Consider the following 22500-nt stretch of genomic DNA (forward strand, 5'->3'; position numbering starts at 1 on the left):
TCGCAGACAACTTTTCAAACTTTAAAAAATTGTCAGAGAAATTTTAGGCTTTTTCATTCTTTTTCTACATAGTCGCAGACAACTTTTCAAACTTTAAAACATTGTCGGAGAAATTTTAGATCTTTTCATGCATTGTCGTAAAGATAGAAATTGAACGCGTTTTCATACAGAGAAATTTTAGAATTAGGAAAAACAGTTATCACGACTTTGGAAACCATGACGTCATTTCTAGCTTTAGAAAAGCGTGATGCAATTACCAAGAAGGATAAAATTCCCCGAATAGACCTAGTCAATCGTAAAATCAAAACTTTACATCAGGTATATTAATTTCTAATATTTTCCTCTAGCAAGTAATATCAACATTACATAAATCTGGGAAACGACATATTACCTCCATAACAGCCTTGTGGAAAATAAGAAAACTACTGGAAACGTCCATGCCTAGCGATCAGCTGGACTGGAGTTCGAGACCCACTTAAGCTCAATAATTTCTTGTAGTGTCTGCAACTACCATCTTTGTGAGACAAGGATGAGGGGTTAAGGGGAGCCTTTAAGTCTACTGCTGAGTCATCAGCAGCCATTGCCTTTCCCCCCTTGGTCTTCGTTTTAGTAGAGAGGGTTTTTGCATGGTCAGCCTTTAGGGCATTGTTATGCCATAACATTGTCACTGACCTTGGCCTCTGCCAATTATGAGTGGCTTTAAACCTTTAGGGATATAGAAAAAAAATCTAAGTTTATGAGCGACATTTAAACCTCTATGAATAGCCTATAAAACTTTCTAAAATATAATTAATAACCAACTAAATATGTGGAATTTGGTCAGTGTAGATCAGCGCTCGGAAACAAAAACCAAATTCATTGGGGAGAAAGTAAAAAGTTTAAAATACTGCGAAAACAATGAAGCCAGTTGAACCCTCGTAGAGTACACAAGTGGTATGTTAAAAATACAGTCTTCAGAGCTGGATTGCAGCACTAAAGTCTGCGGGATTTCCCGCGAGACAACGAGCTGGATCTCATTACTTGCCAGACTGACAGTGTCTCTTAAATCCTTTTAAATTAGTCTGACCTCCGGAGTACTGTTTCTTCCCACTTTACTACTCTCTCTTTTATAACTATAAAACTCAGTTTTTTTTTTTTTTTTTTTTTGAAATTTGTTTGTGGTTAAAGATACAGGTTTTCGACCCTCCGTTATCTTCCATTTAAAATGCTAAATTATAAAACAGTTTTTACTAGTAAATTACTAGAGTAATATAAATCTTATAAGCTTCACTTGAAAAAAAAAAAATTAACAAATTGCTCATAAAATTCTATAAATTTCACTTAAAAAAATTTAAACAGAATCATCAACAAATCGTCCATAACATTAAACTTCTATAAATTCAACTTGCAAATAAAAAATTTAAACAAGAAATTAACAAATTGCTAATAATAATAAAACAATTTTTAAATTTAACTTTAAAAAATTCTAAACCATAAGGATTTCCTCCAACTAATTAACTTCTCACACTTTTATTCCATTAAATTCCAAATATAATGTCAAAATTCCATTTCTAGTAGTATTCTCCCCGTATTCATATTTTGGAAGAGGAAAATCTCTCTCTTGCTAGCATTTAGTAAAACAATGGGTCTACACTCTCTCTCTCTCTCTCTCTCTCTCTCTCTCTCTCTCTCTCTCTCTCTCTCACAGAAATTATGACATTGGACCATATAATGAGGGATTTCATAATTTTTGTCATAAAATAAATTATTATATTTATCTGCCTCATCTCTTCCATAAATCTTTCACTACAGAGTTATGTATATGATCAATTGGTATATCTATCTTTTACTATGAATAGTAAATTATCATTTCAAGTTTACAAGACCATTACAAAAATTGCCTAAATCCTAATGAACATTAACATGTTTATTTGGTGGTATTTGATTTCCCAATGCCCTCAATCATTTGCTCACGATGCACGAGAGAGAGAGAGAGAGAGAGAGAGAGAGAGAGAGAGAGAGAGATTCATCTATTTTCGTATGAAATATCAGAGCAGATATGAGCATTTTTCCCTGATGGGTTGAGAGAATATTATAGGAGCGGAGTTTATTGGGAATCGAGTTTCGTGTTCTTGTATTTTTTCAAATTGCTGCTGATTGGTTGATTCGGAATTACACAAAATACGAGAGGTTTATTTTCTCATACTCTCTCTCTCTCTCTCTCTCTCTCTCTCTCTCTCTCTCTCTCTCTCTCTCTCTCTCTCTCTCTCTCCACAGCGTTCACTTAGTCCGATCGGTAAGATATAAAATATAATTTTAACCATGACGATGTCACAAAAACAAGGGTCATCAATGACTATTCATACAATTGCTACTTATATGAATGGAGAAAAGACTGTCCACCTACCCTGAACATTATCCTAACTAATTTCCCCAAAATTTATAGAAAATTTACATATTAGTGAAGAAAGTTTGATAACCCTTAAAGCTGATATGTCAAAGTGAAATCCTCTTAAATTACCGAAATAACAATTTTCACCATTTTAACTGAAAGATTTGACAGATATGAATGATACAAAAATATGATAAAAGGTTTTTCAAACGCATAGAAATTGACCTAATTGCATTAACCAAGTTCTTTCTAAAGAAAATAACTACGCTTTTCTCAGTATTCTGGTCAAGATGCATTACACTTTTCATTAACTCGGAACAGAATAGGAAAGCAAAAAGGAAATTGAATAAACATTTTCCTTTGCCTAATGAAGAACAGAAACAGACGGAGGTGGAAATTATCACACCGCAATAAAACGCTATAAAAGCAAAAAGAAAAACAACTTGAAAGCTCTCCTAAACAAAGTGTCATTCGGGCAACATGTTCCAATGGTTAAATACACAGTTATTAGGAAGCGTTTATTTTACTCCATAGAAGCGAATCTGTATCTGAGAAAACGACACATCTGGAGAAACACTTTTATACCTAAAAGATGTTTGTGCTCCGAAGTCAATATTTCTTCTCGAAGTCCATCACTCTCTTGGTAACATCTTGGATGAAAGGGAGTTAGATAACACATCCCTCTGTTTTCCAATAATCCCTTCAGCACCAGAACTATAGTAAAATATAGTGACAAGAATATGAATGACTCCCCAGAGACTGAGTGAACGATAGAAGATTTGAGATAGCAAAAAAAAAAAAAAAAAAAAAAAAAAAAGCTTGGCTAGATCAGGTCATAAATCTGTGATTTCAGAGTTGTAAGTTGGAGCACAAATACCATTATGTATGAAGGTGATCCTTTTCAAAATATAACTCAGATTTAGAGATTCCAAGGGATCACGTCAGTATATCTTGTTAAGTCTCATAAAAAAGGTGGTGGTTTACGACCTGCTTATGTTTCGGTCTGTGCATTTTTTGTTACGCATATATGAATTTTCTGATACACATTTTACTTGCTATTTTAGAACAATATATTCTATAACCGGTCTCTAAAATATAAGTACCCATGACGCTAAAATCTTTTAAAAAAGAACTTGGAATGTATAATGTTTACTTTTGTTATCTAGAAATAATTCATCAACAATAGAGAAGAAAATCCCTAAGTAAATAAAAAATATATATTGTGCGGAGACTCCAGTTAAGTGATAACCAAGAGGCTACGTGAATGAAACTAAACATCATTAAACAACCATCGAGTTTTCATACAGTGACATGCGAGCAAGAATGTCACGAAAATTTAATCAAAAAGCGAAAATTTAAACATGAAAAAGCTTGTGATTATATGAAAACACAAGATGATCTATTAACATTGCAGGGGAGAAAAAATGATAAGATAAAAATTAAAACTGATACAGTATGAGCGTGTCTGAAACAGGTGCAATAAATGGCTCTCCCTTCAAAATGACCTACAAGTGAAATAGGGCGCCCTGCTCTTGAGAGCCGTACTGTAGGCAAGTCATCTGGCAGGAGATATGCAGGTCTAAGTTGGTCAACAGAGACCCAGTCTTCTTTGCCATAAATGTTGATGCAGAAAGCTTTTGGCGAACAACGGATTACGAGAAAAGGGCCCATGTTAGGGGGCAATAGCTGTGTCTCGCTAATGCTGTTGTGCAGGAAAACGTGCGATGCTGAATGCAAGTCTGTCGGTATGTGTTGCTTACCTGGATGTTTGTAATTCTGACTGCATGGAGTAAATTTTCCCACAACGTGTTTGGAGCTCTAGATTGTCAAGAGGAGGTTTTAAACGGGAAAAAATTTGCAGGGACGACCAACAGGTTGCTAATATTTTAACTGCCGAGACATCCAGGGCATCTTTATGAGTGGTCCTTAGTCCCAGAGAACCCAGGGAAGCTTGGTAAACCAGTTGAAGTCCTTGCACCAGGGCACCAAAGCTGCTTTTAGGGTGTCGTGAAATCATCCAACCATTCCGTTGGCAGCAGGGTCAAGGGTGGTTGTCTGAAGTAGGGTGATTCGCAGATTAGCTAATTATGTCCACAATTGAGATTTGAAAATGGTGCCCCTGTCAGAAGTGATATGCTTAAGGATACCAAATCTTGCTATCCATCCTGAAAGTGAAGCAGATATACACGAAGCTGATGTTGCAGTTTCCGTGGGAATAAGTTCAGGCCAACGAGTGGAGCAGTCGATGATGGTAAACGGGTAACGATGTCCTTGTGATGTGGCTAAGGGACCTACATTATCGACGTGAATGTGGGAAAAGCGTCGCCAAGGTTGAGGAAAGGTACCCACCCCTGAATACGTGTGTCAAAGTAATTTTGAGGTTTGGCATGAAGTACAAGCGAAGACCCCATCCATAGCATCATCAGTAATGCCATGCCAAATCCAATTTGTCTTTTGTAGCTGTGCAATCGAATGGCATGAATGATGTGAAAGGCCATGAATGAAATCAAACACTTGTTGGCATATGGGAGAAGGTATCCATAGTCTAGGTCTACAAGTACTAATGTCACTGAGGGTACGGGGTTGGAGTCATTGATAGTAATCCAACCCCAGGTGAATGGCAGCGAATGTGTTTCTAGACAGGGCATCGGCAACAGGATTCTTTTTCCCAGGAAGTGTGGAAGGGTACAATTGTATTCAGACATGGAGGAGAGATGTCGAAGTTGACAGGCAGATCAGGCGTCAGACTGTTCAGTGAAGGCATGCACTGAAGCATGTGGTCCATGTGAATGACGATGAGAGTACCTTCCAATAAGTAGCGGAAGTGATGGACAAACAAGCGCTCCACCAGCAATTCGCAAAAGAAGGTAGAGTAGCCGGATTCTGCCTTGGACAGTTTTCTACTGAAGAAGGCCAGAGGGTGTGGCGAGCCGTTGACCACCTGTTCGAGTACTGCCTTAGCGATGTCGCTGGTATCGATGGAGAGGAGAGGTGCATGTGGCAAGGGAAATGGGAGAATCAGCTGTGATTGATAGGGCATATTTGCACTGCCGAAGGCCAATTCTTGAAGGGGACCGCCCTTCAGGTCTTATGGTTTGCCCTTGAGGGAGGCTTAGTGGGGGTGTGGGCAAGGGGGACAAGAGAGGCAGGGATGGCTGGCAGGAAAGTGATAATAGTTGATCATGCTCAAGAATTCTTGCCGTGCTTTCACGGTCGAGGCCGTGGGGAAGTTCTGAATGGCTTCTACCTTCTCAAGGAGGGGATGGACTCTTTAGGAGTCATGCGGTGCATTAAGAATGATACCTCGTTAGCGCCAAAGACACACTTGTCGTACCGGACTACAAGGCCGTTCTCTTGTTGGTGGGGCAGGGAGCCAATGTAAAGAGCTGGGGTTCCCGCTGGTATTGCATGTTAATGTTTCCGAAAAGGTATCTATTTAATAACTTGAAATTTCACATTTCTCTTCACTCCCCACTTGAATTATAGAAATCGGTTTAAAAATGTATATTCACGTTAACTGCCTCTTCGCTTATCCCATACCAGTTTAATACTTTAGAGATGTTCAATTTATACATACAGTATTTTGCTGAGCAACCATAGATACTGTATATAGAGTTGTGTCATATTTTATGATGTGTTTATGCATGCCTCGTTACATTGACGGGTTTCCGTTTAAAGGTTTAAAGGCTGCTCATAAATGGCAGAGGCAAGAGACAGTGATATTGCCCTATCAAGCGGGACAAGGCCCTTGAGACTGACCAAAATACAAATGATCAGCGCCCAAGCCCCTCTCCATCCAAGGCAGGGCCAAGGAGGGCCAGGCAATGACTGCTGACGACTCAGCAGATAGACCTAAAGCCTCCTCCAACACCATCATCCTTAGCTCACAAGGATGATGAGGTTGCAGCAACCGAAGTAACTAACGAGGTTGATTGGGACTCTCACCTAAGTTTGGCAATCACCAGGCAAGGATGCTACCACCAGGTCCCCACAAGAACGAGTTTTTATAATCAACTAACCTTAATGTGCATGTGCTTTACTTAAATAAGTTTGTAGTTTGAAATTCTTTTTACGGAGGAGAGATTCACAAGTCATAGATTATGTATTATTCGATTCTGGCATTTGATTGACTATCAATTATACATGTCAGTAGGAGATTTGAACTATTTCTAACCATCTATATTTCATTGTGTGAATATCTATTTTAAATGTACTAAAGTTTGTCAATATCATGATTTTCACTTTTGTGTTCAATCCTATGTTTATTGGCATTAAAATTCTATTTACCTTTCCATTGTTGAATATTGGAACTTATGGGAAATGCAGTGTGTGTTCTGATATTCTGATTTTGGCATATTTCTGCCATGCAGATTATGTCCGAATTGGACAGATTTTGTACGAGTAATCTGGAGCACTTCTCATTTCATTTTAAAGTTTATAATCGTATTTTGAAAATGTGGCACAATGAATAAATTACATTATTTGTATGTCACGTACACAAAGCTCATCTTCATCTGCTATGTATCAAGTTCGAATGGAGTAAATTGCTAATATATATTTTCTGTGATAATTTAGTAGGGAAATCAACCGTGTGAGAATGTGTATTTTTGTAATGTAATAATAGGATTGATTGATAAATTCTGATATTTTCAATAATGAAATTTCCATTCAAGTTTTTTCATGAATCAAGAGTTTCTATTTGTTCTCTATTTACATTGCCACTGTGTTTATTATACGTCTCTTTCAATATTGTTGATGGATTATTATATATGCCAATGAAGTTGGAAGGAGATTACCGTTTCGCCCGTTTGTGTGTGTTGTGATGAGCCGAGAGAAGGTTGTGACTCAAAGACAGGATAAAAGCAACTGAGTAACTTTATTACAGACACTCTCCTTTATATACAAAAACTCAATGCCACAGGAAATTTCTTGTTCAACCGACACCGTACCGGTTAACGGTTAATAGTGAGAAAAACACACACATTATTTCAGGTTCAATGCAACAGGAAATTTCCTGTACAACTGATACCACACCAGTTAACAGTTAATGGTGAGAAAAATATACATGTTATTTCAAGTTCTTTTTTAGTGCGAGGGGAGAGCAAAGATACAAGCATAATATATTTACAAAATGAAATTGTTGTTACTATGTACGATCGCGAGACACACGTTTGATACATGCACCCCCCCCCCTAAAAATGACATACTGTACATATCAAATAGGGCGTCCTTATCTGGAGGCGAACTTTAGGCGGGTCATCTGGCAGGAGATAAGCAGGTTTTAGACGATCAATGGAGACCCAGTCGTCTTTGCCACGAATGTTTAGTAAGAATGCTTTCGGACCGAGTCGGATCACAAGGAAAGGGCCCGTGTAAGGGAGCATTAGCGGTGGCTTGGTAGTGTCGTTGCGCAGGAAGACGTGCGTTGCAGAGTGCAAGTCTGTCGGTATGTGATGCTTCGCTGGGGACCTGTAAGTCTGGCGGCATGGAGTAAATTTTTCCACGACGTGACGTATGCGCTGGAGATTGTCGGAGGAAGTTGTAAAAGGAAAAAATTCGGCAAAGATGACCAACGGGTCACCATACACTATTTCAGCTGCCGAGACGTCGAGGGTGTCTTTAGGAGTGGTCCTTAGTCCCAGGAGGACCCAGGGAAGCTTAGTAAACCAGTTCAAATCCTTGCAGCGGGACAAAGCTGCTTTGAGGGTGTGCTGAAAACGTTCAACTATTCTATTGGCAACGGGGTTGTAGGCAGTTATCTGATGTAGGATGATGCCCAGGAGATTCGCTAATGATGTCCACAATTGAGAGGTGTAAGTGGTACCCCTGTCAGAAGTAATATGCTCAGGGATACCGAATCTTGAAATCCATCCTGAGAGTAGGGCAGATGTACATGACGCGGACGTTGCAGTTTCCATGGGAATGGCTTCAGGCCAATGAGTGGAGCGGTCGATGACGGTAAACAGGTAACGATGTCCTTGTGATGTGGGTAGGGGGCCTACAACGTCGACGTGAACGTGTGTGAAACGACGCAGAGGTTGAGGAAAGGTGCCCACTCCTGAATCCGTGTGTCGATATACTTAGGAAGTTTGGCAAGAAGTACAGGCGCGGACCCAATCCTTAGCATCCTTAGAAATGCCGTGATGAATCAACTTTGTCTTCAGCCGCTGTGCAGTAGAATGACGCGAGCGATGTGAAAGGCCGTGAATGAAATCAAATACCTGCCGGCGCATGGGAGCAGGAATCCTAGGTTGCAGTCTACCAGTACTGACATCACAGAGGGTGGTGGTGTTGGATTTTTTGAGGGGGAAGTCTTCCCAACGGAGGGATGTGCAGGATGTCCTACGTGCTTGATACTCTGGATCTTGTCGTTGGGCTTCAGCCAAGGCGTTGTAATCCAATCCCAGTTGAACGGCAGCCAAAGTGTTTCTTGAAAGAGCACCGGCAACGGGATTGATTTTCCCAGGGACGTATTGAAGGGTGCAATTGTCTACAGCCAAGGCGGAGAGATGTCAGCGTTGACAGGCGGACCAGGCGTCAGACTGTCGAGTGAAGGCGTGCACCAGAGGCATGTGGTCTGTGCGAATGAAGAAGGGTGTACCTTCTAAGATATGGTGATGTTTGGGAGGTGGTAGTAATCCGGTTCTGTTTGCATGTTCAGGCTCCTGTAATCCCCGCATGGATGGAGAGAACCGTTTTTCTTCAGAACGATGTGTAAGGGTGATGCCCATGGGCTGGAGGCCTTTTGGCAAAGGCCCATTTCCTCCATTTCGGCGAACATCTGTTTGGCGGCTGCCAATTGTTACTGTGCCAGACGTCTGAATTTTGCGAAGACTGAGGGTCCCGTCATCTTGATATGTTGATAAATACCGTGCTTGGCAGAAGTCGTGGACGTTTGGCTAAGTTCTGGACGGAAAACTTTCGGGTACGATGTGAGGAGGTGGGCATAGTCATCCCTTTGTTACACTGATGTGGAGAGCAAGGTTGGAGGGGGTGGGTTTAAGAGGTGTCGACAAGTACGAGTCTACATTGACCAATCGTCGGTGGGTGACATCGACCAGAAGGTGGAAATGAGAGGAAATCCGCTACGAGGACTGGGAATGTGACGTCAGCAACGAGAAACTTCCAATTAAATTTACCTTTTCCAAACAATAATGCGAGTTTCTGGTAACCATAGTTGGGTGTCGCAAATCCGTTGGCAGCTACCAAGTGGACATAGACAGACTATGTCATGTCCTGAAGAGTTCCCTTGGCAAAAGAGAACGACAAGCAAGCACCCGTGTCTACCAAAAATTGCACGCCCGTTCCTGCATCATGTAAAAAGAAAAGATTTGAAACACGGGAGGCCACCACCACGAACGATGGCATACTTACACGTTTTTTGGCTACTGACAATCCTTGGCACATTTCTTCGCAGTTGCCCCGAATCTGGTGTGGTAGTAGCAAAACTGCAGCGGATGGGAGGCAGTTAAGTGGCTGTAGAAGTCGTTGGTTGGGGCACGAGCGAGTGGTGGGTGGCTTTGTCACCACTTCGGCACGTCACGGGGTAAGTGTGCACGTCCTACGGCATTCACGTCAGCTTCGGTTGATGTTGAATAGGCGTCCTCTTCGTCAGGAGTGGAGGCGTTGATGGAGGTCTTAAAGTGGCTGTCCATAAGGGGGTTGGCTTTGGTCATCAAGTCCTTTATGGATAAACCATCGACATCGGGTATGGCAGCGCATACAGGTTCGGGTAAACGGCATATCCAAAGGGCACGAAGTAGGTTCACCTCACGAGGAAAGCCGTCTGCGGCAGGTTGCAGGCGAGCGATACTGGTCATTTCCCCGTGGGCGAGCGAAGCCCTTTGGTCCCCCAACGGTTGTTGAGAGAGCTGAAAAAGCTTTGCTATACGGGCAGCTGGCGACGGCGAGTACTGCTGCAGAAGGTATGTTTTGAGGGCGTCATACACTATTGGGGTGTCTCCTTGTTCACAAAGCCAGTCGGATATTTCCGGGAAGGTGTCCTCGGGTATCGCAGCGAGAACATAACCTGCTTTGGTGGTTGAGCGAGTCACGCCCTTGATGCGATACTGGACTTCTGCATGCTGAAACCAAGCAAAGGCCTATACGCTGGCTAATGACAAAAGTTTCAATGGAGCAGCAGCAGCGCCAACTTCCGTAAAGTCCGCCATAGTACCAACGACGGAGGGGCAATGGGGGGTAGAAGGCGGGAAGAGCGAGTCAACTTCCGGGGTCACCAATGTGACGAGCCGAGAGAAGGTTGCGACTCAAAGACAGGATGAAAGCAACTGAGTAACTTTATTACAGACACTCGCCTTCATATACAAAACTCAATGCAACAGGAAATTTCTTGTTCAACCGACACCGTACCAGTTAACAGTTAACGGGTGAGAAAAACACACATTTCAGGTTCAATGCAACAGGAAATTTCCTGTTCAACTGATACCACACTGGTTAACAGTTAACGGTGAGAAAAATATACATGTTATTTCAGGTTCTTTTTAGTGCGAGGGGAGAGCATAATATATACACAAAATGAAATGTTACTATGTACGATCGTGTGACACACGGTTGGTACAGTGTGTTTATGAACGGCTTCCCTGCTCCAATTTTAATCGTAGAGTAATGAAACTCGCATGGATTAACTTATGTAAAAATCTAGAAATCAGAAAAGATTCTGGAAGGTCAAAGTCAAAGATCAAGGGCACGGTCAATCAAAGTGTCCAATTCACATGATCAACCATAAGTTTGAACATTGCTGACAGACTTCAAAGTTGGTTCATATTTGAATGTATGAAAATCAACGCCAATTAATACATTTTAGAGTCAAAGGTCGAGCAAAAAGTCGAGAAATAAGCTGCCACGGCAGAGGTCTGCGCTCTACTGAATGCACCTCTAGGTAATTGTATATTTTTGTTAAAGACTCCCTAACATCCTTATTGCATATTGTATTACATAGATGTAAAGGCAATATTTTAAGCGAATGTTCAAGCACTTTGTGGAGGAGAATTCATCGAATAAGTTAATTCAACTTTATTTGCATTTAGGTAATAAATGCAAGAAATGCACTCGTTATTTTGGATACTCTCAATTGACTTATAAATTGAATTCCCCGTACCTTGCTAATTATCCTATTATCTTACAGGCAAAGAGTATTTCATATGATTGTTTTATAATCAATCTATTATATAATTCCGAACTTTACCAATAATAGATTATGTAGCATTTATCACTCAAAAGTCTTTCATTTGAAATCAGATATGACTCGTCTTCAATCATTCTCTTGAAATTAATCTTTTTGTTATTAAACATCTGATGAAACCCAGGATCTAAAAGTTTTGTCCCGATCGTATCTTGATGTTTACATTTGTTGACCAGATTTGAACTAAAGCAGTTTCACATTGATCGAATAAAAGCCGAAACTGATATTAAATGCATCGAAGAGATCCATTGCTTTGAGTAGTTTTCTCTCTCTCCTGAAAAATTACTTTCCATGAATATATTCGTTCTCTCCCCCCTTTGCCCAGATTGATAAAACTTTAAAAAGCAAAACATTAAATTAAAAACCATATTTTAACTTCCGCTTAAAACTCTTGTTATCAATACTTCCCCCATCTCTCTCTCTCTCTCCCTCTCTCTCTCTCTCTCTCTCTCTCTCTCTCTCTGCTCTGAGCTACTGCCATATAATCTCTCTCTCTCTCTCTCTCTCTCTCTCTCTCTCTCTCTCTCTCTCTCTCTCCCCCTCTCTCTCTCTCTCTCTCTCTCTCTCTCTCTCTCTCTCTCTCTCTCTCCTCTGGGGTACTGCCATATACAAAGCAAATGAAAAATTTGAATAAAAGGAAGAAATGGTACTATAAAAGTAAAACGTCAATTTACAAACAGAAGGAAGTTAGATCAAATATTGAAGTTTGATATCTTTCTTTAATTCTCGTCAAAGAAACTGCACGAGTCTGCTCCTGGATTTCAGTGCAGATCTCATCACTAAAGAAAGATTTAAATGCAATTTATTCAGGGAGGCTTTGAAAAGTGAGTTTAATAACTGTAGATTCGACATGGGATTTTATCTTTCATGTTCTCTTACTTTTAGATTGTTTCTGAAAGTTGGAATTACAAAGTTCCCTCTGAATTGCACCAGTGTTTTTACGTGTGTGGAAGAGACGACCAGATATAAATAGTAGTTAAAACTCAATGAAAAAATATGTAACTGATATTGATAACTCTCTCTCTCTCTCTCTCTCTCTCTCTCTCTCTCTCTCTCTCTCTCTCTGGCCCGGTACTTTGGTGCAATGAGAGCGCTTGCACGATGCAATAAAAGGGTGAGCGATAGATGCTGTACCAACTGTGTGGCACATAATTTTACATAATTATGTTGTATATATTATGCTTGTATCTACGCTCTTCCCTCGCACTGAAAAGAACCTGAATGATCATGTCTCCATTTTGCTTTGTAACATTGTCTGTCTCTCGAACAGGTCATGTCCTGTTGCCTTGAGATTTTGTATATAAAGAAGTGTGTTCCTTAATAAAGTTCAGTTGATTGCATCCTGCCTTTGAGTTGTTAACTCCTCTCTCGGCCGTCACATTGGTGACCCCGGAAGTCGACTCGCTCCCACTGCCTTCCACCCCCACCTCCCTCGCCCCTCCATCGTTGGTACTATGACGGAGACAGACTCTACTCAAGCAGTTGGCGCTGCCCCATTGAAACTTTCACCGTTCGCCACCGGAGAAGCGTTTGCTTGGTTTCAGCGCTCAGAAGTCCAGTTTCATATCAGGGGCGTGACTCGCTCAACCACCAAAGCGGATTATGTTCTCGCGGCGATACCCGAGGACACCTTCCCAGAAATATCCGACTGGCTTTGTGAACAAGGAGACACCCCAATAGCGTATGAAGCCCTTAAAACATACCTTCTGCAACAGTACTCGCCGTCACCAGCCGCCCGTATAGCAAAGCTTTTTCAGCTCTCGCAACAACCGTTGGGGGACCAAAGGGCTTCGGTTGCCCGCAGGGAAATGACCAGTATCGCTCGCCTTCAACCTGCTGCAGACGGCTCTCCTCGTGAGGTGAACCTACTTCGTGCCATTTGGATACGCCGTTTACCCGAACCTGTACGCGCTGCCATACCCGATGTCGATGGTTTATCCATAAAGGACTTGACCAAAGCCGACGCCCTTATGGACAGCCACTTTAAGACCTCCATCAACGCCTTCACCCCTGACTACGAGGATGCCTATTCAACGTCAACCGAAGCTGTCATGAATGCCGTAGGACATACACGCCTACCCCGTGACGTGCCGAAGCGGCGACAAAGCCGCCCACCACCCACCAATCGCTCGCGCCCCAACGAACGACTTCTACAGCCACTTACTACCTCACATCTGCCGCAGTTTTGCTACTACCACTGCAGATTCGGGGCAACCGCGAAGAAATGTGCCAAGGATTGTCAGTGGCCAAAAAACGTGTAAGTAGGCCATCGCTTGTGGCGGTGGCCTCCCATGTTTCTAATCTTTTCTTTTTACAGGATGCAGGAACGGGCGTGCGATTTTTGGTAGACACGGGTGCTTGTCGTTCTCTTTTGCCAAGGAAACTCTTTCAAGGCACGACGTAGTCTGTCTACATCTGCCGACATCCGCTTAGTAGCTGCCAACGGATCTGCGATACCCACCTACGATTACGAGAACCTCACATTATCGTTCGGAAATGGTAAATTCAATTGAAGTTTCTCGTTGCTGACGTCACAATGCCAATCCTCGGTGCTGATTTCCTCTCTCATTTCCACCTTCTGGTCGATGTCGCCCACCGACGATTGGTCAACGCAGACTCGTACTTGTCGACACCTCTTCAACCCGCCCCCTCTAACCTCGCTCTCCACATCAGCGCACCCACGGATGCCTACGCCCACCTCCTCACGTCGTACCCGGAAGTTTTCCGTCCAGAACTTCGCCAAACGCCCACGGTTCCTGCCAAGCACGGTATTTATCACCATATCAAGACGATGGGACCCCCAGTCTTCGCAAAATTCAGACGTCTGGCACCCGAACGATTGGCAGCCGCCAAACAGACGTTCGCCGAAATGGAGAAAATGGGCCTATGCCAAAAGGCCTCCAGTCCATGGTCGTCACCCTTACACATCGTTCTGAAGAAAGACGGCTCCCTCCGTCCGTGCGGGGATTACAGGCGCCTGAACATGCAAACAGAACCGGATCACTACCCCCTCCCAAACATTGCCGATGTGACCTCCTACCTGCACAAAGCGAAGGTTTTCTCTACGTTCGACCTCCTAAAGGGGTATTATCAGGTGCCTATGAACCCAGAAGACATCCCCAAGACCGCCACCACCACTCCGTTTGGTACATACACCTTCAATTACTCCTGTTTTGGCCTTCGTAATACTGGGACAACGTTTCAACGTCTCATGGATGTCATCTTAGGGGACCTCCCTTTCTATGTATGTTATGTGGACGACATACTTGTGTTCTCCTCCTCAAAAGAGGAACACCTCCGTCACCTACGCATCGTGCTTGACCGCCTGCAACAAAACGGCCTTGTAGTCCGGTACGACAAGTGTACCTTTGGCGCCAACGAAATGTCGTTCTTAGGGCACCGTATCACTCCTGAAGGAGTACATCCCCTCCCTGAGAAGGTAGCAGCCGTTCAGAACTTCCCCGCGCCCTCGTCCGTCAAAGCTCTGCAGGAATTCTTGGGCATGATCAACTATTATCACCGTTTTCTGCCAGCCATTGCCGCCACTCTTTCTCCCCTCTACGCCTCCCTCAAGGGCAAGCCAAAGGACCTGAAGTGGGGTCCCCTTCAAGAAGCAGCCTTCTGCAATGAAAAGAAGGCCCTATCAACTGCTGCAGCTCTCACTTTTCCTATCCCACACGCCCCTCTCCTTCTCTCCACTGATGCCAGCGACGTCGCTATTGGTGCAGTACTCGAGCAGGTGGTCAAAGGCTCGCCCCGCCCATTGGCCTTCTTCAGCAAAAAACTGTCCAAGGCAGAATCGGGTTATTCTACCTTCGATCGAGAATTACTGGCGGTGATCGAGAATTACTGGCGGTGCACTTGGCTGTCCGTCACTTTCGCCATTTCTTAGAAGGTACGCCCTTCGTCATTCGCACAGACCACATGCCTCTGGTGCACGCCTTCACTCGACAGTCTGGCGCCTGGTCCGCCCGTCAACGCCGACATCTCTCCACCGTAGCTGAATACAATTGCACCCTCCAATACGTCTCTGGGAAAATGAATCCCGTTGCCGATGCCCCGTCAAGAAACACGTTGGCTGCCGTTCAACTGGGATTGGATTACAACGCCCTGGCTGAAGCCCAACGACAGGATCCAGAGTATCAAGCTTGTAGGACTTCCTGCACGTCCCTCCGTTGGGAAGATTTTCCCCTCGAAGACTCCAACACCACCCTCCTCTGTGACGTCAGTACTGGTAGACCGCGACCTTGGATTCCTGCTCCCATGCGCCGACAGGTGTTTGATTTCATTCACGGCCTTTCACATCCCTCGTGCCGTTCTACTGCACAGCTGCTGAAGGCAAAGTTCATTTGGCACGGCATTTCTAAGGATGCTAAGGATTGGGTCCGCGCCTGTACTTCTTGCCAAACTTCCAAAGTACATTGACACACGGATTCAGGAGTGGGCACCTTTCCACAACCTCAGCGTCGTTTCGCACACATTCATGTCGACGTTGTAGGCCCCCTACCCACATCACAAGGACATCGTTACCTGTTTACCGTCATCGACCGCTCCACTCGTTGGCCTGAAGCCATTCCCATGGAAACTGCAACGTCCGCCTCATATACATCTGCCTTACTCTCTGGATGGATTTCAAGATTTGGTATCCCTGAGCATATTACTTCTGACAGGGGAACCACTTTCACCTCTCAATTGTGGACGTCATTAGCGAATCTCCTGGGCATCACCCTACATCAGACAACGGCCTACAACCCCGCTGCCAATGGAATGGTTGAACGTTTTCATCGCACCCTCAAAGCAGCTTTGATGTCCCGCTGCAAGGATTGCAACTGGTTTACTCAACTTCCCTGGGTCCTCCTGGGACTAAGTACCACTCCTAAAGACGCCCTCGACGTCTCGGCAGCTGAAATGGTGTATGGCGACCCGTTGGTCGTCCCTGCTGAATTTTTTCCTTCTACAACCTCCTCCAACGATCTCCAGTGCATACGTCACGTCGTGGGAAAATTTACTCCGTGCCGCCAGACTTACAAGCCCCCAGCGAAGCATCACATACCAATGGACTTGCACTCTGCAACGCACGTCTTCCTGCGCAACGACACTAGCAAGCCACCGTTAACGCCCCCTTACACGGGCCCTTTCCTTGTGATCCGACGCAGTCCGAAAGCATTCCTACTAAACATTCGGGGCAAGGAAGACTGGGTCTCCATTGATCGTCTAAAACCTGCTTATCTTCTGCGAGATGACCCGCCTACAGTTCGCCTCTCTAGATCAGGGCGCCCTATTTAACATGTGCAGTATGTCATTTTTAGGGGGGAGCCATGTACCAACCGTGTGGCACACAATTGTACATAATTATGTTGTATATATTATGCATGTATCTGCGCTCTTCCCTCGCACTGAAAAGAACCTGAATGATCATGTATCCGTTTTGCTTTGTAACATTGTCTGTCTCTCGAACAGGTCATGTCCTGTTGCCTTGAGATTTTGTATATAAAGAAGTGTGTTCCTTAATAAAGTTCAGTTGATTGCATCCTGCCTTTGAGTTAACAACTCCTCTCTCGGCCGTCACAATGCTGACCACTCCCTGTGACCAACCTGTAGCAAAATAAGGTCAACTACTCATGAGGTTGACATAGCTTGTGTGTTTTGTTGGAATTCTGGCCAACTAAAAAACCCAATTGTTGCTTCTTGGTAGTACTCTATAGTACCTAAGAGTCTGGTTGTTCTTGAATGCCCTAGAAACCCAGTATTCCCTAGCCTAAAAAAAAAAAAAAAAAACAGGCTTTTGCCTTGTACTGCTCAGTTGGGACAGCCCAACTTTGAGGAGACTTAAACTGTTGGTTTGGGAGTACTTATAGGGGGTTAGGGACAGTAAAGCTGTTAAGTCACCTAGGATGAAGTGGATGCGCCAGCAGGTCGGTAACTATTCTCCACATACCCTTTTTTACAACAGTGGTCTTAATGGTCACAATGCTAATAATTATAGAAGTTATCAGCTGAGTTTTACAAACATAGGAATTAAACAATATCACAAATTAAAAATGACAAACAAATTAGAGCACAAATGTGCAAACTGCCAAATAAACAAATGGTGCATAGACTTCAAAGAAGGGTGCGCTGCAAACTTGCACTATAAACTGAATGCCTGTTCTGTCAGCAGGAACAAGAAATAGAAAACTTGAAAAATGAAAACCAAGAACTAAGAAAACAATTGACAGATCATATACAAGTTCCAACAGTTAGAAAAGGGAACATGGAAGTCATAGATAATGTGGTAGAAACTGGGATTAGTATCGAAGAAATACAAAATAAGGTCAAATCAATGACATAACCTGGAGAGGAAATAACCAACAAAAACAGAGTACATGAAACCCACTAGAGGAAGGGTAGCTAAGGCCAAATAAACTTAACAACAGGCTAGAAACGTAACTTCCACCAAAAACAGATTCTCCCCCTAGCAGAGGAATAGGAAGAGGAAGACAATACGATGTCAATTGGAGCGAGTATGGTAAAGGAATATGAGGAGCACTTCCGCCTCAAAATGAGTAGAAATGTCAGGTCCTATCTAGGTACCAATGCCAATGCACAGAGGATAGAAGTAGTGGTCAGTAAAAAAAAAAAAAAAAAAAAAAAAAAAAAAAAAAAAAAAAAAAAAAAAAAAAAAAAAAAAAAAAAAAAAACTAGTTAATTGGGGAAACTAGCAAAGACGCAGAGGAAGAGAAAAAGAGATAGAAATTTCCTGAGGGTGGCACATTTTAATGCTAAGTTAGTAAGAAACAAAACGGAAAACTTCACACCAATGATAACTAGTGAGGAACTAGATGTCATAGGCATGACCGAGACCTGGATTCAAGAAAAAACAGGAATATATTGAAGAATACGAAATCCCAGGTTTCAAGCTTTTTCAAGAAGGATCGTCTTACCAAAAAATTTGAAAGGGTCAAGGTTTATGTTAAAAATCACTTAAACCCCATAGAAATTCAATTGGAAACAATGTGAAGTGACAAGTGCAAATATCAGTTAAGTTTTTAAAGTCGTAAAAGTTATTATATCAATCTGCACCATCTAGTCCATAAACTTCATTCCATGGTTATGTATTATATGTTCAATTTGTAAAGCTATCATTTATTACAAATAATAAATAGTCATTTCAAGTTTACAAATACATTATAAACATTGCCTAAATAATCCCACTGAACATTAACATACCAGCAACATTTATGTTTATTTGTTAGTATTTGATCTCTCAATTCCCTCTATCACGAGAGAGAGAGAGAGAGAGAGAGAGAGAGAGAGAGAGGAGAGAGAGAGAGAGAGAGAGAGAGAGAGAGAGAGAGAGAGAGAGAGATTATCTAATTTCCTATGCAATATCAGAACCAGATGGCAACATTTTTCACTGATGGGTTGAGAGAATATTATACCAGCAGAGTTTATTTGGGAATCGAGTTTCGTGTTCTTGTGATTTTTCAAATTGCTGCTAATTGGTGGATTCTGAATCAACCTAAATACGAGAGGTTCGTTCTCTCTCTCTCTCTCTCTCTCTCTCTCTCTCTCTCTCTCTCTCTCTCTCTCTCTCTCTCTCTCTCTCTCTCTCTCTCTCTCTCTGTGTATGTGTGTGTACGTAGAGCGTTCACCTTGAGTACGAATAGTAAAAGCTATAACATTTGATTTTAACCACTGCTTGACGTAAAAAAAAACGAATTGTCAACGACTGTATCCATACAATTACTTCTAATACTGAATGAGTTCAAAGAAAGAAGGCATCCACCAACCAGCATCATTATCCCATCTAATTTCTATATAAAATTTATAGAAAATTTACATATTTCTGAAGTGAATAAACCATAAAGCTGATATCTTAAAGTGAAATTCTCTAAAGTTACCGGAATAACCCTTTTCACCATTTTAACTGGAAGATCTGACAGATAAGGAAATAAAAAAAAATATACTAAAAGCTTTTGGGAAATGCATAGAAATTGTGACATAATTGCATTAACAAAGTTCCCTTTCTCAAAAAATGCACTTTGATTTTCTGCTCAAGATTCCTTAGACTTTGCATTAACGGGGAACAGAATAGAAAAGCAAAAAAGGCAATTGAATATACAATTATTTGCCTAATAAGGACAGAAACAGATGGAGGTTAAAATTTTTACCTCACAACAAAACGCCATAGAAGCAAAAAGAAAATCTTGAAATTGAAAGCAATTCAAAAGAATAGTCTTTCAGGCAATATATTTCATTTGTTAAATACCCCCATATCTGGAAGCGTTTATTTTACTCCTTAAGAGCGAATCTATATCTGGAGAAAACGACACATCTGGAGAAACACTTTTTTTTCCTTAACAAATGTGTGGCCCCCGAAGTCAATATTTCTTCTGAAAGTCCATCTCTCTCTCGGTAACATCTTATATGAAAGGGAGTTAGAGAACCCTTCCCTCTGTTCTCCATTATCCCTTCAGCACCAGAACTATAGTAAAATATACAGTGGCAAGAATATGAATGACTCCTCCGAGACTGAGGGAACGATAGGTTTGAGTTAAGAAAAAAAAAAAAAACTCAGTTAGAACAGGTCATAAATCTGTGGTTTCATAGTTGTAAGTTGGATCACACTTACCATTATGTATGAAGGTGATCCTTTTCAAAATAAAACTCAGATTTAGACCTTCCAAGGGATCAGATCGGTATATCTTGTTAAGTCCCATAAAAAGAGGCAGTGGTTTACGACCTGCTTATGTTTCGGTCTGTGCATTTTTTAATACATATATATGAATTTTCTGATATATATCTTAACTCTTTCTATAACAATATATTTTATTATCAGCCTCTAAAATATAAGTATTCCTGACGCTAAAATCCTTTTTAAAAAAAATTTGTAATGTATAATGTCTACTTTTATTACGTAGAATTATTCATCAACAATGAGAAAAAATCCATAAAAAACAATTCAAAAGTAAATATCTATGGACAAACTCAAAACAATTTGAATCCCAAACTCCAACTACATGTTGTGTTTAGGCACCAATTAGGGGATAACTGAGAGGCGAGATGCATGTAACTTAATTAAACAACCACCGAGTTTTTATACACCGACATGCGAGCAAGAAGGTAAAAAAAATCTAAACAAGAAAAAGCTTGTGATAACATGAAAACACAACATGATCTCATAACATTGCAGGTAAGTGTGTGATAAAATAAAAATAAAAACTGCTAGTGTACGAGTGTATGAAACATGTGCAAAAAATGTCTTCCCTTTAAAAATGACATGTGAAATAGGGCACCCTGCTCTTGAGAGGCGTACTATAGGTGGGTCATTTGGCAGGAGATATGCAGGTTTTAGGCAGTCAATGGAAACCCAGTCTTCTTTGCCACAAATGTTGATGAAGAAAGCCTTTAGCAAACGACTGATCACGAGCAAAGGGCCCATGTTAGGGGGCGTTAGCTGTGTCTTGCTAGTGTATGGTAAACAGGTAACGATGTCCTTGTGATGGGCAATGCGGTTGAGGTTGAAGAAAGCTACTCACTCCTGAATCCGTGTTTGACGTAATTTTGAGGTTGGGCAAGTACAGGTGCGGGACCCCATCCATATCGTCCTTAGTATTGCTATGCCAAATGAAATTCGTCTTGAGCAGCTGTGCAGTAGAACAGTGTAAGGGATGTGAAAGGCCATGAATGAAATCAAATACCTGTCGGGGTATGGGAGAAGGTATCCATGGTTTTGGTCTACTGGTGTTGGAGTCATCGAGAGTAATGTCCTCCCAACGAAGGGATGTGAAGGATGTCCTACATGGTTGGTACTCTGGATCTTTTCGTTGGGTTTCTGCCAAGGCACTACAATCCAAGCGCAGGTGAATGGCAGCCAATGTGTTTCTTGACCGGGCATCAGCAACAGGATTCATTTTAACAAGGACATGTTGAAGGGTACAATTGTATTCAACCACAGCGGACAGATGTTGACGTTGACAGCGGACCAGACATCGGACTTTCAAGTGAAGGCGTGCACAAGAGGCATGTGGTCCATGCAAATGACAAAGGGCGAACCTTCCAACTAGTGGCTAAAGTGGTGGACAGCCAAGCGCACCATCAGCAATTCGGAGTCTAAGTTCGCCGGATTCCTCCTTGGACAGTTTTCTACTGAAGAAGGACAGTATGCGGGGCGAGCCGTTGACCACCTGCTAAAGTACTGCCAAGTAGCGACATCCCTGGTATCGGTGGAAAGGAGAGGTGCAGTGGTTGATAGGGCATTCTTTGCCTTACAGAAGGCCAATTCATAAAGGTGACCCCACTTCAAGTCCTTTGGTTTGCCCTTGAGGGAAGTGTAGAGGGGGCATTGAGTGGCAGTGATGGCTGGCAGGAAACAGTGATAATAGTTGATTATGCACAAGAATCCTTGCAGTGTTTTGATAATCGAGGGCGTGGGAAGTTCTGAACGGCTGCTCAGGAAGGGGAAAAGAATCATGTGGTGTCCTAGGAATGATACTTCGTTAGCCCAAAAGGTACACTTTTTGTACTCATCTACAAGTCTGTTCTCTTGTAGGAGGTCGAGCACGATACGGAGATGACGGGGGTGTTGTTCTTTGGAAGAAGAGAATGCACATATGTCGTCCACGGAACATACACAGAAAGGGAGGTTCCTTAAGATGCTGTCCGTGAGACGTTGAAAAGTGGCCCTACCATTACGAAGGCCAAAACAGGAGTAATTGAAGGTGCATGTACCAAAGACGGTGATCATGGCAGTCTTTGGGAGGTCTTTTGGGTCAAGCGTAGAGAAAACCTTTGCTTTGCCCAAGGTGATGGTCACATCGGCGATGTTTGGGAGGGAATAGTGTCCGGTTTCGTGTGCATATTCAGGCGCCTGTAATCTTCGAGGCCTTTTGGCAAAGGCCCATTTCTTCTATTTTGGAAAACATTTGTTTAGTGACTGGGAGAC

At 42.4% G+C, this 22500-nt stretch overlaps 1 protein-coding gene across 2 annotated transcripts in view; it reads right to left on the reverse strand.

Moving 5' to 3' along the window:
* Positions 1–22500, reverse strand: part of LOC137626081 (uncharacterized) — a 277984-nt gene that overhangs the window by 200037 nt on the left and 55447 nt on the right. The window lies entirely within an intron of this gene.

Source organism: Palaemon carinicauda, chromosome 33 (genome assembly GCF_036898095.1).
Source record: "Palaemon carinicauda isolate YSFRI2023 chromosome 33, ASM3689809v2, whole genome shotgun sequence".
NCBI classification, from domain to species: domain Eukaryota; kingdom Metazoa; phylum Arthropoda; class Malacostraca; order Decapoda; family Palaemonidae; genus Palaemon; species Palaemon carinicauda.